The sequence below is a fragment of the Notolepis coatsorum genome (assembly GCF_963971535.1).
Source record: "Notolepis coatsorum genome assembly, chromosome: 6".
In the NCBI taxonomy this organism is placed as follows: domain Eukaryota; kingdom Metazoa; phylum Chordata; class Actinopteri; order Aulopiformes; family Paralepididae; genus Notolepis; species Notolepis coatsorum.
This window is the reverse complement of record NC_140170.1, coordinates 73,794,843-73,808,529: the sequence shown is the minus strand read 5'-3', so window position 1 is coordinate 73,808,529 and position 13,687 is coordinate 73,794,843. Positions and strand designations below refer to the sequence as shown.

General features: G+C 42.4%; 1 long non-coding RNA gene across 3 annotated transcripts in view; it reads left to right on the top strand.

Annotated features, from left to right (window-relative positions):
* LOC311230601 overlaps nucleotides 1-13,419 on the top strand; it is a 76,750-nt gene extending 63,331 nt beyond the window's left edge. For all 3 annotated transcript variants that reach the window (XR_014619820.1, XR_014619821.1, XR_014619822.1), the window contains one exon: nucleotides 11,780-13,419. This is a non-coding gene — a long non-coding RNA (uncharacterized lncRNA). The remainder of the gene's footprint in view (nucleotides 1-11,779) is intronic.
* Nucleotides 13,420-13,687: the final 268 nt, after the last annotated feature.

Below are 13,687 nucleotides of genomic sequence, written 5' to 3'. Positions count from 1 at the left end.
GACCATGTCTACACCAACATATACTGTAGGAGCAATAATACATTGGACCATGTCTACACCAACATATATACTTCCTGTGTATCTACTTGTGCCGCCGACTCGGATTCCCCTAGGTTAAAAAATTAATACGCAATTTAAATCAGAAAATGTTCCATGTTGACTATTTCTGACAAGTTTTTTTCCATTAACTAAAAATAGACAAAAATGTCGTCCGTTTTCGTCGACGAAATCTAGACTAAAACAAAAAAGACAAAATTGAGACAAACTGACTAAGACTAAAATGCTCAGACATTTAGTTGACTAAAACTGACTAAACGAAAAATAAATGAAGATGACTAAATATGATGAAAACGAAAAAGGAGCACTTGACACATGACTAAGACTAAAACTAAAATGAAAATAGCTGCCAATATTAACACTGGCTGCGACCCCCACTATTATAGGAGGTGGTTGAAACATGCAAACACACTAATTGAAACATGCTCACATGCTAATAAGCATTGGAGGCTTTTAACACGCACATTAACTACACGAAATAACACAATAATCAAACAACCATAAAATGAATACATATAGCGTGTTTCATTTAGAAGGCTAATGTTCAACTCGCCTAATGAGATGGATGGGCACTATGCTTGAAGCACAAGCACAACAAGTCCAGCCTGGGTTTAATTTGAGACGGTGACTCTGAGATCATCCTCCACATTCAGAAGTGATCTGTACTTATTTTTTAAGTACAGCTGTGTGTATTCCCCCTCAATTGATATCCATAAATCAGTGAGCGGCTTGGACTGAAAAACTGTTTAAGATTCTTCTCTTGATTTCCTTGGGGAAGTACTTTTTAAACCGCTCAAGAAGGGCTTGAAGGTGAGTTATAGACATCTTCACTGTGTTCCTTTTCCTCCATAAATTCATCAAGCTCTGGAAACGTATGAATCCGGCCCATTTCTACTCCAGCACTCGAGCGAGCTGAGACGCATTCTCCGTCACAAACAAGTGCGCCTCATCCCGCAGCTCAAACGGGTGTTGCACGCGCCGTAGCTCTGACATGCAGTATGTAGGAAATCCATATGCTGAATATGATTTATCAGCATTTTAGGTCTATTATTTTACATTTCAAAAGCATTTATCTGACCAGTTTAATGATTTTAATTGTTTTTAATTATAGGCCTATTTCACACATTCTATGAAATCAATACATTCTGGAAATCGTCTCGCGCCCCCCCCCCCGCGGCTACTCGTGACCCCTCTGGAAAAATTATGCACAAACATTCAGAATGGTATAATGGGATCTCTGAGGAAGGGAGCTGCCATTTCTTCCCAGAGGGAGTGGCAAGCTTATCCAGCTAACTTAAAGGGGAACTATTTTACTATTTGGGCAAGTTTTGTATTTTTAATCAAGTACCGGTACTCAAAAACAAATGTTCTACCTAAAAATTTTAAAGGGACATGCATTATAAATGGCTTTTCAGTGTTTAGCATTGTTATATAGTAATAGGAGTTAGTATCAATGGGTCTGTCTCTAAATACCATATTGGCGGATTGCTCTCATTCAGTTGCGACAATTTCCTCCATTTAATTAGGCCATTCTGATTTGACTCGCACGGTGACGTAACAAGGCGCTGGTGGAGCTGATTGTGATCCTATTGGCTCTGTGGTTGGAGCCAATGCCCGCCCACAATTTTCATTTTCATTGTAACCCGACTTCCTCAAACGGGGTTTGACAGGCAGAGAACAGCGAGAGGGTGGGAGGGGCAGAGGGAGAGGGAGAGAGAGACTGCAGAAGTGTGTGTGCGCCATCTCTCCCTCGTCAGGGACACACACAAACTTGTGTCGGGGACGTAGGCATAGTGTAACCCGACACTTCCTCAAACGGGGTTTGACAGGAGAGCGAGGAGAGAGAGGGACGGCGGGAGGGACTGCAGAAGTGTGTGTGCGCGCCATCTCTCTTCCTCGTCGGACACACATACACAAACTTGACTGCGTGTGTGTCGGGGAAGCATCTATTTGAAAGGCAACCGGTTCATGCTTCCGCGTTTGCGTTTTGCGCTCTGATTGGCCACTGCTGTTTCTGGTCGCACCAATCGTGTGACGGCAAGTTCTTTCGTCGGTTAAGCTTAGGCACTCTTTCGAAGTTGGTTAAGGTTAGAGTTTGTCTTAGAGCATGGCGATAGAACGCCAGCCCTGATTCCAAACTCTAACCTTAACCAACTTCGAAAGAGTCGCCTAAGCTTAACCAGTGATAAACTAGGCGTTAGGTAGTTTGCTGCTGGTCGAGGCAGAAATGGGCATGTCACGCGATTGGGCGCACATGTCACATGACCAGAAACGTCTGGCCAATCAGATTCGCAAAACGCATGAACCGGTTGCCTTTCGAATAGACGCGCCGGGGACATCTCTTTCGTTCTCTCGCTCTCTCTCGTATGCATCACGCTGTGTAGTGTGGGTGACTCACTGAAAGCGCTTATGCCCATCCAATAACAGGCTGAAATCCTGAGGCTGGAAAATTATGCTTTTGAGTACTCCGTTAGAAATATAAAACTATTTTTTTTTTTTTTTTATAAATAAACCTTACAGATGTCTTCCATAGATTCACAGGAATTGTGTAAAGTTGCCAAAATAGTGCAAGGAATAGCAATGCATGGCCCCTTTAAGCCGTTTTGAGGCTGGGCTCCGCCCATACTCTGAATGCGATTTGAGTGACGGAGAGAGAGAGAGCGGTCTTTCTTAATGAGTAATACAGGTGGCTGGCAATTGGCTACAAGCATAGCTGGCAGTTGGCTACAAGCATAGATGCTAGGGATGCCCCGATCACGTTTTTTGCCACCGATACCGATCACCGATCGTCGTGAGCCATATCGGCCGATACCGATCCGATACCGATCGTGTTTGATTAAAAAGAAATTAAAAATTATTTATAAAATATATATATTATATAATTAGACTTGTACTTGTATTATCTGCGAGACATCGCCACCACGCAACAAGTCAAAATGCTCGCTATCTGCAAACAGCGCCACTGTCTGTGTACTCTAGTAGCCTCCAGCTCCAAAAAGGATTCTCCGGCGCTGCAGCTGGACCCTATTGGTATAACGTTACTACTGTGCTTTGGTCATATCACATTCAGCAAGCCCTCAGCTCGAATACGCATTGAATCAATGTTATAAGACATTGATATCAGGAGCTATCTGTAGCTACTGCTAGCCGGCTAGATGACGTTAAGACAACTATTTAGTTCAATCGGACATTTCGTTTTGAACTGTGAACTAACGTCAGCTAACGCAAGCTAACACAAGCTAACGGAGGTATCAACATGGACTACTACACTTGCTGGAGCATTTGTTTATATCCGGAGCTATCAGTAGCTAGCCGGCTAAATACCGTTAGACAATGCCTACTAAAAGTGAATAGTTGACTGGGTAATTTTGTTTAAACAGTAACGATAGCTAGGTAGCTAACGTTAGCTCAGGTCGAATGCACTATAGACTTGAGCAGAGGAGCCGCCTCTCAGTCCTCTGTGTTTACAAACTGTACACGGGTGCGGGCGGGGCTAGGGAGCAGCGGCAGTTTGCAGGTCCTGTGCGTCTGAGACAGACAGCGAGTGAGATCTCCACTTGATCGGTTTCCGCGATCGGCGAATATGACTCATTATCGGAATTCACCAATCGCATATTTATACTGATTATCGGCCGATAGCGATCGGTGGCCGATCGATCGGGGCATCCCTAATAGATGCATAGCTGGCAGTTGGCTACAAGCATAGATGCATAGCTGGCAATTGGCTACAAGCATAGATGCATAGCTGGCAGTTGGCTACAAGCATAGATGCATAGCTGGCAGTTGGCTACAAGCATAGATGCATAGTTGGCAGTTGGCTACAAGCATAGATGGGACGGGCGTTATTATGCAGATGAGAAACTTCTGACGTCTGTTATGGAAAATACTAAAGGACAAAAGATGAGCCGTTTGTATAAATCATTCTGAGTCAAGTTATAAAAAAAATAGAAGGCATTAGTTTAATTATTTCCTCTGGCCACAGCAGAAAGGACAGTTTACAATCGGAGACATGTTCACACACAAGCGTCTGACCATAAAGTGACCAAGAGGTCTGGGCAGAACGTACATTATACACACTAGTGTTGTCACAATACTGGAATTTCGACTTCGATACGATACCTTGAAAAGTTTCGATACCATTTCGATACCAAAATAATAAGAGAAGATAAATATAACACTTTTAAAACCCTTTGTTTATCTTTAGATCACACATTTAAAAATAACTGTTCATCTCACTTCAATCATTTTTATTGCAGATGTAGAACATGGTATTTTCTCAAGCAGACATGTAAACACTGTAATCTGTGTTGGCATGTACCTGACGTTTGGGCTCAGCCCTAGAATGTGTGTGTGTGTGTGTGAGAGAGCGAGAGAGAGAGATCACATGCGCCATCAGTAGACAAGGTATCATGTATTAAACTAGAGTTAATGGTTTAATGCTTCAGTCACAGTTACGTTGAAAGAGCAGCTGTCACGAACCCCTTTCATTTCTTTATGGAGAGATCCGCGTGCCGGTCCTTCAGGTGTTTTGCCATATTTGAGGTGTTTGCACCTTTCGTTGGCACTGCTCTGTAACACCGCTTGCAAATGGGCATCTTTAGCTTGTCCTTCGTTGTTTACTTCAAACCCGAAGTACTTCCAAACAGCACTTCTGCTGTTTTCTTTATCCACAAGTAGAGCTGCCGCGGTATTGATGTTTTCCTTACCGCATACATTTGCAAAATATTTCCTACCGCCGCGGTTATTACCGCACCGCACACAAAAAAAAATAAAAATTTGAATGCATTTTTTTTTTAGTAGTAGTCTACTCTTTATAGCATATAGCCTGCCTCTAGTCTAAATGTCTATCTTTAGAGGATGACTTTGCAGCATGAATATTGTTTGGGATTCGGCAAGCACGCATTAGTTATTGAAAGTGAAACACGGATTCGAAGTTTCCCCTCTGGTCGTGCGCAGTTCACTCGGTGTCGCGGGCAGGGGTGGTTACCCCTAACCCCCCCGACGCTTTCTTATTATTATTACTATAAAGTTACTACTTTATAATAAAGGCATTCGTTTTGTGGCATTAACATCATATAGTTATACGTTCAATAACATCAGCGTATTTACCGGACCATAGCAAGGCAAGCAATACTCTATTCATATCTCAGTTCCTTTCTTTGCTCAGAGCGTGCTGAGTTGTCCCATTCTGCGGTCTGTTAATAAAGTTTTCAATCAGACGAGTGTATAGAACGAAGGGCTTTTATTATAACATTCGTTGCAGACAGTAAAATCATTATGTCTCATTTAGTACTCCTGAGGAGCGATGGTAGTCCACTCCGGCGGAGAGTTAAAGCTAACGTTATTAGCCGTGTTGTGATGAGCTGACATTCAGGACGTAAAAAAACGTATACGCGCTTGCCGATTGGTGGTAACACACTGCATGACGCTACAACGTGTGACGCGTCTCTCTTCTGACCAATCAGTGGTCTGCAATGTTTCACGTGACTTTTCTAGTACCCAATAGGGTCGCTTGGAACCTCGATAGAGGAGTAGGGTATATCTGCAGAGCCGCAAGCCCAACGAGAGGAGGGTAATTTATTATTATTATTATAAAAAACAGCGGTGACGCGGTATTCAGCCTACTCTGCGGTGGCCGTGATGTAACAGCGATACCGTGGTAATGCGGTAATCGCGGCAGCTCTATCCACAAGCACAAGTTGCGGAGGCTCTGCATGTGCCATCTTCAGCTCAAATGTTTGTTTACAAACTGAAGACGGCTCTGTGACTCTGAGGGGGAGGGCTGGAGGAGGCGGAGGGGCAAGCGTGCTCTGAACAGCGTGTCAACAACTTCCGGTATAACACTGCGAGCAAGCCAGCTGGTATCGATACTGCAGAAAGTATCGGTATTTCGGGAAATGAGTATCTAAACCATTTTAAATATTCAGTATCGATATGTATCGATACTTCGATATTTTTGACAACACTAATACACACTTGCAAGACGTAACATGATACATCAGATATGATGATGAATAGTAAATAAAAATGGTTCCCAGTTACGGGAAGTAATAACACAACCTTGCTTTTGCTGGCTGGGAAGATAACCTTGGTACTTTGGAGTCTCGAAAAGAGACACACATTATACTGGCTGGTCATATTGAACCAGTCAAGCTGTACAAAGATAAAATGATATCTCAACACAGATCTATAATCACATGATAATATTTCCCACGACACGTCATACGCTAAATTTCAGATGACTCACTTGAGTGAGGGACAATATTGTGAGATGAGAATTGGAAGAATGTGCCAAATTGAGAATTAGAGACATAGATCCTATTAATATAAGTCCACATAGCTAGAAAGTAATGCTAAACACTGGAAAATGCCATTTATAAGATGGTTCCCTATTAAGTAAGCCTGCGCTGGAGCAGGTTCAAATTGATGGATGTGTTGCTATAGTGATTTAGCCAAACTTGCTTTGTGGAACCGAAAAGCCTGACTTATGTCAAGTTATCCTGAAAATGATCCGGCTAACTCAGTTAGCCACGTACGAGGAACAGGGCCCTGGACTCGGTGAGGAGAATGGCGTAACGGATTCAGTTTATGGGAAAGAACTATCGGAGGAAAGGATTTCTGTGGTGTTGGAATTCGTCTGCATCTACGAGCAATAAGATTCATCCAACGGGGCTATATGCAGTATTACATGGTCTTCTGAGTGATTTTTATTTATCTTGAAATCTTTTTGAAATGACATTGTACAACAGTTCACATGCTTATTTACATCTATGGGCACAGAGGTAACTACTATGACGGACAGATATGACAAAATCAACAGAAAAAGGTATCAAGTCTTTACTCCTTTGCCTTTCAGCCATACGCCACAACAGGATTAACGAACAGCATCAAGGCTGCAATGCCAACAGTTGTCTTGGTGCTGGGCAGACAGAAATGTTATAGGGTGGAAATATGCTGGATACTATAAGACTGTTGAAAGAAACGGGCAAAATGTGATCTTAATTCTTGATCTGATAAACATATTATGAACGAATGATCAATAGGCTACTCTTTTGCTAAACAATACATGGATTAATATCTAATAATAATATGTAATTCATATTGCTAATATCATACCCATTCCATTGAATATATAATTTCAGACGGAATTAGCCGTACTAGTGGTCTGTGTACTCTTAACCTGTTAAGCCCTATTTTCTGAAAATGCATACAAAAAACGAAAAAACAAAGGAGAATATTAGGGATGCCTCGATCGGCCAGCGATCGGTAATAAACTAAATACAGCAATGTGGCTATTTGAAAACATTGCATTCGCTAAATAAATACGTCAATTGTAGCTTCACGTTAGCCAACTTAGCCCGCAGCTATCGTCTAGGCCAGGGTTCGAAATTAACGGGGGCTTGGGGCATAATGCCCTTGAAAATGGACAAAATGCCCTCGAAAATCATTTAAGGGGGGCACTTAATGCCCCCGACAGTTTACTAATTATATATATATATGTATCCGGTAATGGAGCGTCTGTGTATCGTACGGTTCAGATGACGCGCAAATAAAAAAATTCATTTGGCGGAGCCGGTGTTCTGCACTGGCTGCAGGCAGCAGCAGCACTGCAGCCAGGTGCTAGTCAGTTTGTGTAAAAATGGCACGCACAATATAAATCAATCTTCATTACGACTTTAAAAACATAGCCATTAACATTACATAGGCCTACACACATCTTGCCATAGCGTTAGGAGTTTGTAAACACAACGCACGTTTTAACTATGGTAGCCCGACGCAGCCCGCAAGCTAATACTGTAGTCAATGAAATGTCACCGTAGCTACTAGCTACTGTAGCAGAGGAGGAAATGGGAGTCTGAGAGGCGGGGTGTTTAAAGACAATGATAGGCGTTTATTCAACATCCAAGAAGGCTAACATACAACTGTGTTTTACTAACTCCAACCGGGACTATTGCCGCTTTTCCACTGCATGTTGATGTTATGAACTCCTCCTAACGTTACCGGAGCTGATAACATTGCCTGAGCTGGTGGTCCGTGACGCTAAAATGTCCGTGGGGACCCGGCGCCAACCCATAGATAGTTCCAACTCACCGAATTATGTAATCCACCACAGTTGCACTCAATATTTAAATAATGTTAGTCTAAATAAATGTAGACAGAAACATAATAATTTCAAGCAGAAAACGAATATTTCCATTAAGAACTGACAATCAGGGAATTTAAACATGGTTGACATTGTTTTTGTGTGTTTATATTAAAGAAAGGAAAGTCTAGTGCTGGCTGAGCATATTGTTTGTTTGCACTAAGTTAATACTTTGACAAATGTAGCCTATATTTTTCAGTCAGTTCGGTCTTTGTGTGCCAAACATTATTTAAGGCTGTAAACACTGTAAACCTTTTATTTTATTTTTAATAAATGAGAAGCATGTTTAGATTTGAGTGTTAATTATTTTTTAATAAAAATTAACATATATCGAACTGAAAACCGTGACCCCAAAATCGTGATACGAACCAAACCGTCCATTTTGTGAACCGTCCCACCCCTACCGTTTATCATAAAAATGCAGTGCCCCCGAAATACAAAAAAAAGCCCCCGAAAATCAATTAAGGGGGGCAAAAAAAGCCCTTGATTTTTTTTTTAATTTCTAACCCTGGTCTAGGCGTTAGCCCGCAGCTATCGTCTAGGCCTCGGACACACTCAAACAAAGCGATGTTTTCTGGGTGTTTTTCTTGCATCACATCGGTACTTTTAGAAACAAGCTTTTTGAGTGGAAAATATTACCAAAATCTCTGGAAAAACATCTCGCAAACACTATAGACTGTTGTAAACTGAACAAATGCTATAATATGGCCAACAATTGCTTATAAACAGTACTTGCACGTCGTTTCAAACTGCGCGCATGACCTAATTTTCCTGGGGAGGAGTAATTCCACGACCGCTTGCTAAAATGTTCAGGGCGGTTTCATATACTCCCTGACACGACTTAGGGAGTGATATTACCGTCGATTTACCACATGGGGCATAGGGACAAGCCCATGCAAAAAAATTCCCTCTTCCCGAATGGGAGGAGATCGCCTGGCAACAGGCTCTAGATGGCGCCAACGCCTTCATAGCGCCAAGAGAGTTAAGAACACTTTAACCTATTGGTAAACAAACTTATTGCTGAAAATATACACCGACTGCTGTTTTGACAGGATTAGGGTCTTTACTCTTGGCTACATAAAAAAAAGAAAAACACCATAAACACATTGTGTGCCGGCCGGATATGATGAATTAGCGCTTGTATGCCAGCACTGTAATCAATGGGAGGACGAGCACATTTGCGAGCGATTAAACTATATCTTAAATTATGGCTATGGGTCTAATACACCCGTCGCTTATCAATGACTTGCTTGCAGTCAACATGTACGAAACGGATTGTTTTTTCATCAGTACATTTCCGTTTTATACCGTTTTGAATAAGAGTATAGTTTTGGAGATTTCTAGAAAGAAAAAAAGATTCCGCAGTAATAGCCATCTACTGGAATACACAAAACACGTCATTTTCTGGCTGATTTATGAATCTTTTTCAAATAAACGCTAGATTATCGAGAGTATTTGTGTTCTTATGCACGATACAAAAGCGGGCTGAAAAATATTTTATTCATGCCACGCCACACACACACACACGTTGTGAACACTTAAAAACTGGTAACATACAGTCCTTACCTCAGATCAGATGTTCTGCAAAAAGATGAATCCAATTCCTGATCGCCATTCCAAATATCAATCGTGTTTATTGATCCAACGTTATACTCCGAAACACATAATCCACGCTGCTTCCAGACTCCTCAATGAATCAGGTTGCATGCCCCAGAAGGAAGATGTGGACCGGAGTTTTTTTCTTCTGACGCACAGTCCCATCGACTCCAATCCAATGATGTGCAATACTATCCAGGAGACGATATGGGGCGGTATTTGCCCTTTTCGAGCTCAGAGCCATTCCCAATGATAACATCAGGCTGGATGGATGAAAAATGAATGGATATCGCTAATAAAAGAAATAACGATTAAATAACGAGAACTCGTTATTGATTGATTCGATTTTTTTTGACGCATGGCGAGTTAGGACGAGAAATCTTGTTGTTGGCACTCAAAGTGTTAATCCATACAGTCTGTAGACATGGATTTATGACGTGATGTAATTTTGGACCCGTCAGCGAGCGGTCTGGTACCGGTACAAGATTGATATCACACCATAAATCCATCTCTACAGATTTTCATTTAGGAACACCTGTGCCCCTAGTGAAAAAGGTTAGCGTAGAGCCCTGCCTTTAGGCCACACCCCCTTTGTGTATCTCTTGAACCGTTTGTCGTAGCGACTTGCGGGTTGTGGCATTGTACTCTGTAGGAATATCCTCTTTCATTGGTTGATGTTGACCACTCCCCCGATCCTTAGACCACACCCCCGTTGTCTATCTCTTAAACCATTTGTCGTAGCGACTTGCGGGTTGTGGCATTGTACTCTGTAGGAATATCCTCTTTCATTGGTCGATGTTGACCACTCCCCTGATCCTTAGACCACACCCCCTTAGGCCACCCCCCCATTGTGTATCTCTTGAACCGTTTGTCGTAGCGACTTGCGGGTTGTGGCATTGTACTCAGTAGGGATATCCTCTTTCATTGGTCGATGTTGACCACTCCCCTGATCCTTAGACCACACCCCCTTAGGCCACACCCCCGTTGTGTATCTCTTGAACAGTTTGTCGTAGCGACTTGCGGGTTGTGGCATTGTACTCAGTAGGGATATCCTCTTTCATTGGTCTATGTTGACCACGCCCCCTCCCCCTTATCATTAGGCCCGCCCCCTTTTTGCATCTTTTGAACCGTTTGTCGTAGAGACTTGCGGGTTGTGGCATTGTACTCAGTAGGGATGTCCTCTTTCATTGGTCTGTTGGCCACACCCCCTTAGGCCACCCCCCCGTTGTGTATCTCTTGAACCGTTTGTCATTGGTCTATGTTGACCACGCGCCCTCCCCCTTATCATTAGGCCCGCCCCCTTTTTGCATCTTTTGAACTGTTTGTCGTGTGGCATTGTACTCAGTAGGGATGTCCTCTTTCATTGGTCTATGTTGACCACGCCCATAGTTTGGCTCCTCTCCCTTTGTGTATCTTTTGAACCGTTTGTTGTAGAGACTTGCGGCGGGTTGTGCCATTGTACTCAGTAGGGATATCCTCTTTCATTGGTCTATGTTGACCACTCGCTCGATCCTTAGGCCGTTGACCATGCCCATAGTTTTGCTCCTCCCCCTTTGTGTATCTTTTGAACCGTTTGTCGTAGAGACTTGTGGGTTTGTGCCATAGGGATATCCTCTTTCATTGGTCTATGTTGACCACTCGCCAGATCCTTAGGCCGTGCCCCTTTGTGTATCTTTTTAACCGTTTGTCATAGAGACTCGCGAGAGACCCTCTCCCGTTGGCCGGCGGTGCACAGGCGTTCTACCTTTCTGTGAACGTCTAGCAAATAAACGCATTGCAATCTGATGAAAAATGGCATCTGATTAAAAATGGCGTAGCAATTGACATTATAAAAAAGTAACTGTACTTACAGTAGATTTCATTCACGTTTTTTCCACAACAAAATTTTATTGACATTATAAAAAAGTAACTACAAAACATTTTGAGAACTTGAGAAATGCAAACACAAAATCTGACTCATTGGTGTACTTCTCTCTTCTCCAGGTACAATTGCTGCATTGCTCCCCAACAACAAGCTGAGATATGAATGAGTCAAGGCCTCATATCTGTGACCAGTGTGATAAGACCTTCAGTGTCTTTCGAAGCTTAACAATACACCAGCGCACTCATACAGGAGAGAAGCCATACCACTGTGACCAGTGTGAGAAGAACTTCAGTACCTCTGGAGAATTAAAGACACACCAGCGCATTCATACAGGAGAGAAGCCTTACCACTGTGACCAGTGTGAGAAGTGCTTCAGTCAATCTGCAAACTTAAAGACACACCAGCGCACTCATACAGGAGAGAAGCCTTATCACTGTGCCCTGTGTGAGAAGAGCTTCAGTACCTCTTCAAACTTAAAGATACATCTTCGCATTCATACAGGAGAGAAGCCTTACCACTGTGTTGGTACTGAAGCTCTTCAGTGTGAGAAGAGCTTCAGTACCAATGCAGAATTAAAGACACACCAGCGTATGCATACAGGAGAGAAGCCTTACCACTGTGACCATGACCAGTGTGAAAAGAGCTTCAGTACCAATGCAGAATTAAAGATACACCAGCGCATGCATACAGGAGAGAAGCCTTACAACTGTGACTTCTGTGACAAAAGCTTCAGTCAATCTGCAAACTTAAAGACACACCAGCGCATTCATACAGGAGATAAGCCTTACCACTGTGACGAGTGTGAGAAGACCTTCAGTACCGTTGGACATTTAAAGTTACACCATCGCATGCATACAGGAGAGAAGCCTTGCCAATGTGACCAGTGTGAGAAGAGCTTCAATACCTCTGCAGAATTAAAGATACACCATCGCATGCATACAGGAGAGAAGCCTTTCCACTGTGACCAGTGTGAGAAGAGCTTCAGTCAATCTGGAAACTTAAAGACACACCAGCGTAGTCATACAGCAGAGAAGAAAAGAAAAAGAAGAAAAAAGCGTCACCCCTGTGACCAGTGTGAGAAGAGATTCAGTACCCCTTCAAACTTAAAGATACATCGGCGCATTCATACAGGAGAGACGCCTTACCACTGTGCCCAGTGTGAGAAGAGCTTCGTTACCAAACTAGAATTAAAGAAACACCAGCGCATGCATACAGGAGAGAACCCTTACCACTGTGACCAGTGTGAGAAGGGCCTCAGTACCGCTGCAGAATTAAAGACACACCAGCGCATGCATACAGGAGAGACGCCTTACCACTTGAGAAGTGCTTCAGTACCTCTACAGAATTAAAGACACCAGCGCATGCATATAGGAGAGACGAGCACTGACCAGCATGGGAAGAGCTTCAGACAATCTCCAGACTTAAAGAAGCACCAATATATTCCAGTATTAATTCAGGTGTCAAACCCTAAAATTGTGTAAAAATATGCTTTAAATATACTTAACCTCTTAACCCCTAGCCCTATTTTCAGAAAATCCGCCTAAAAATGTATTCCCAGTGTCAGAAATAGTGTGTGTTACTAGGCTTGCGTAAATTGTGATGAATGTTATCACATTTCTTTTTTTCTTTTCTTTTTTCATCTTTGACGGTGAATAACACCATGCTAAAATTGACCAGACATGGACAATTCTCATTCAGCACCTTCTTGAGATCACGTGTACAAAGAATGTAAGCAAATTAATAAAGGCCATATGATTAACACTTTGAGTGCCTCCGCTGTTTTCGGGCCCAATCTATTCATGCCACGCTTTAAAAGATAGGAGTCTGTCACCTTGTTTGTAGAGCTATAACTATATTCTATATTATATATATATTTTCTATGAACTCATATTTCACTAACACTTAAAATCATTGGTAAACACGTAGTGCTGAAAATATACACATTGACTGCTGTTTTGATAGGGTTCGGTTAGGGTCTTTACTCTTGGTTACATTTGAAAAATAAATGCTACATTAATTAATACAGA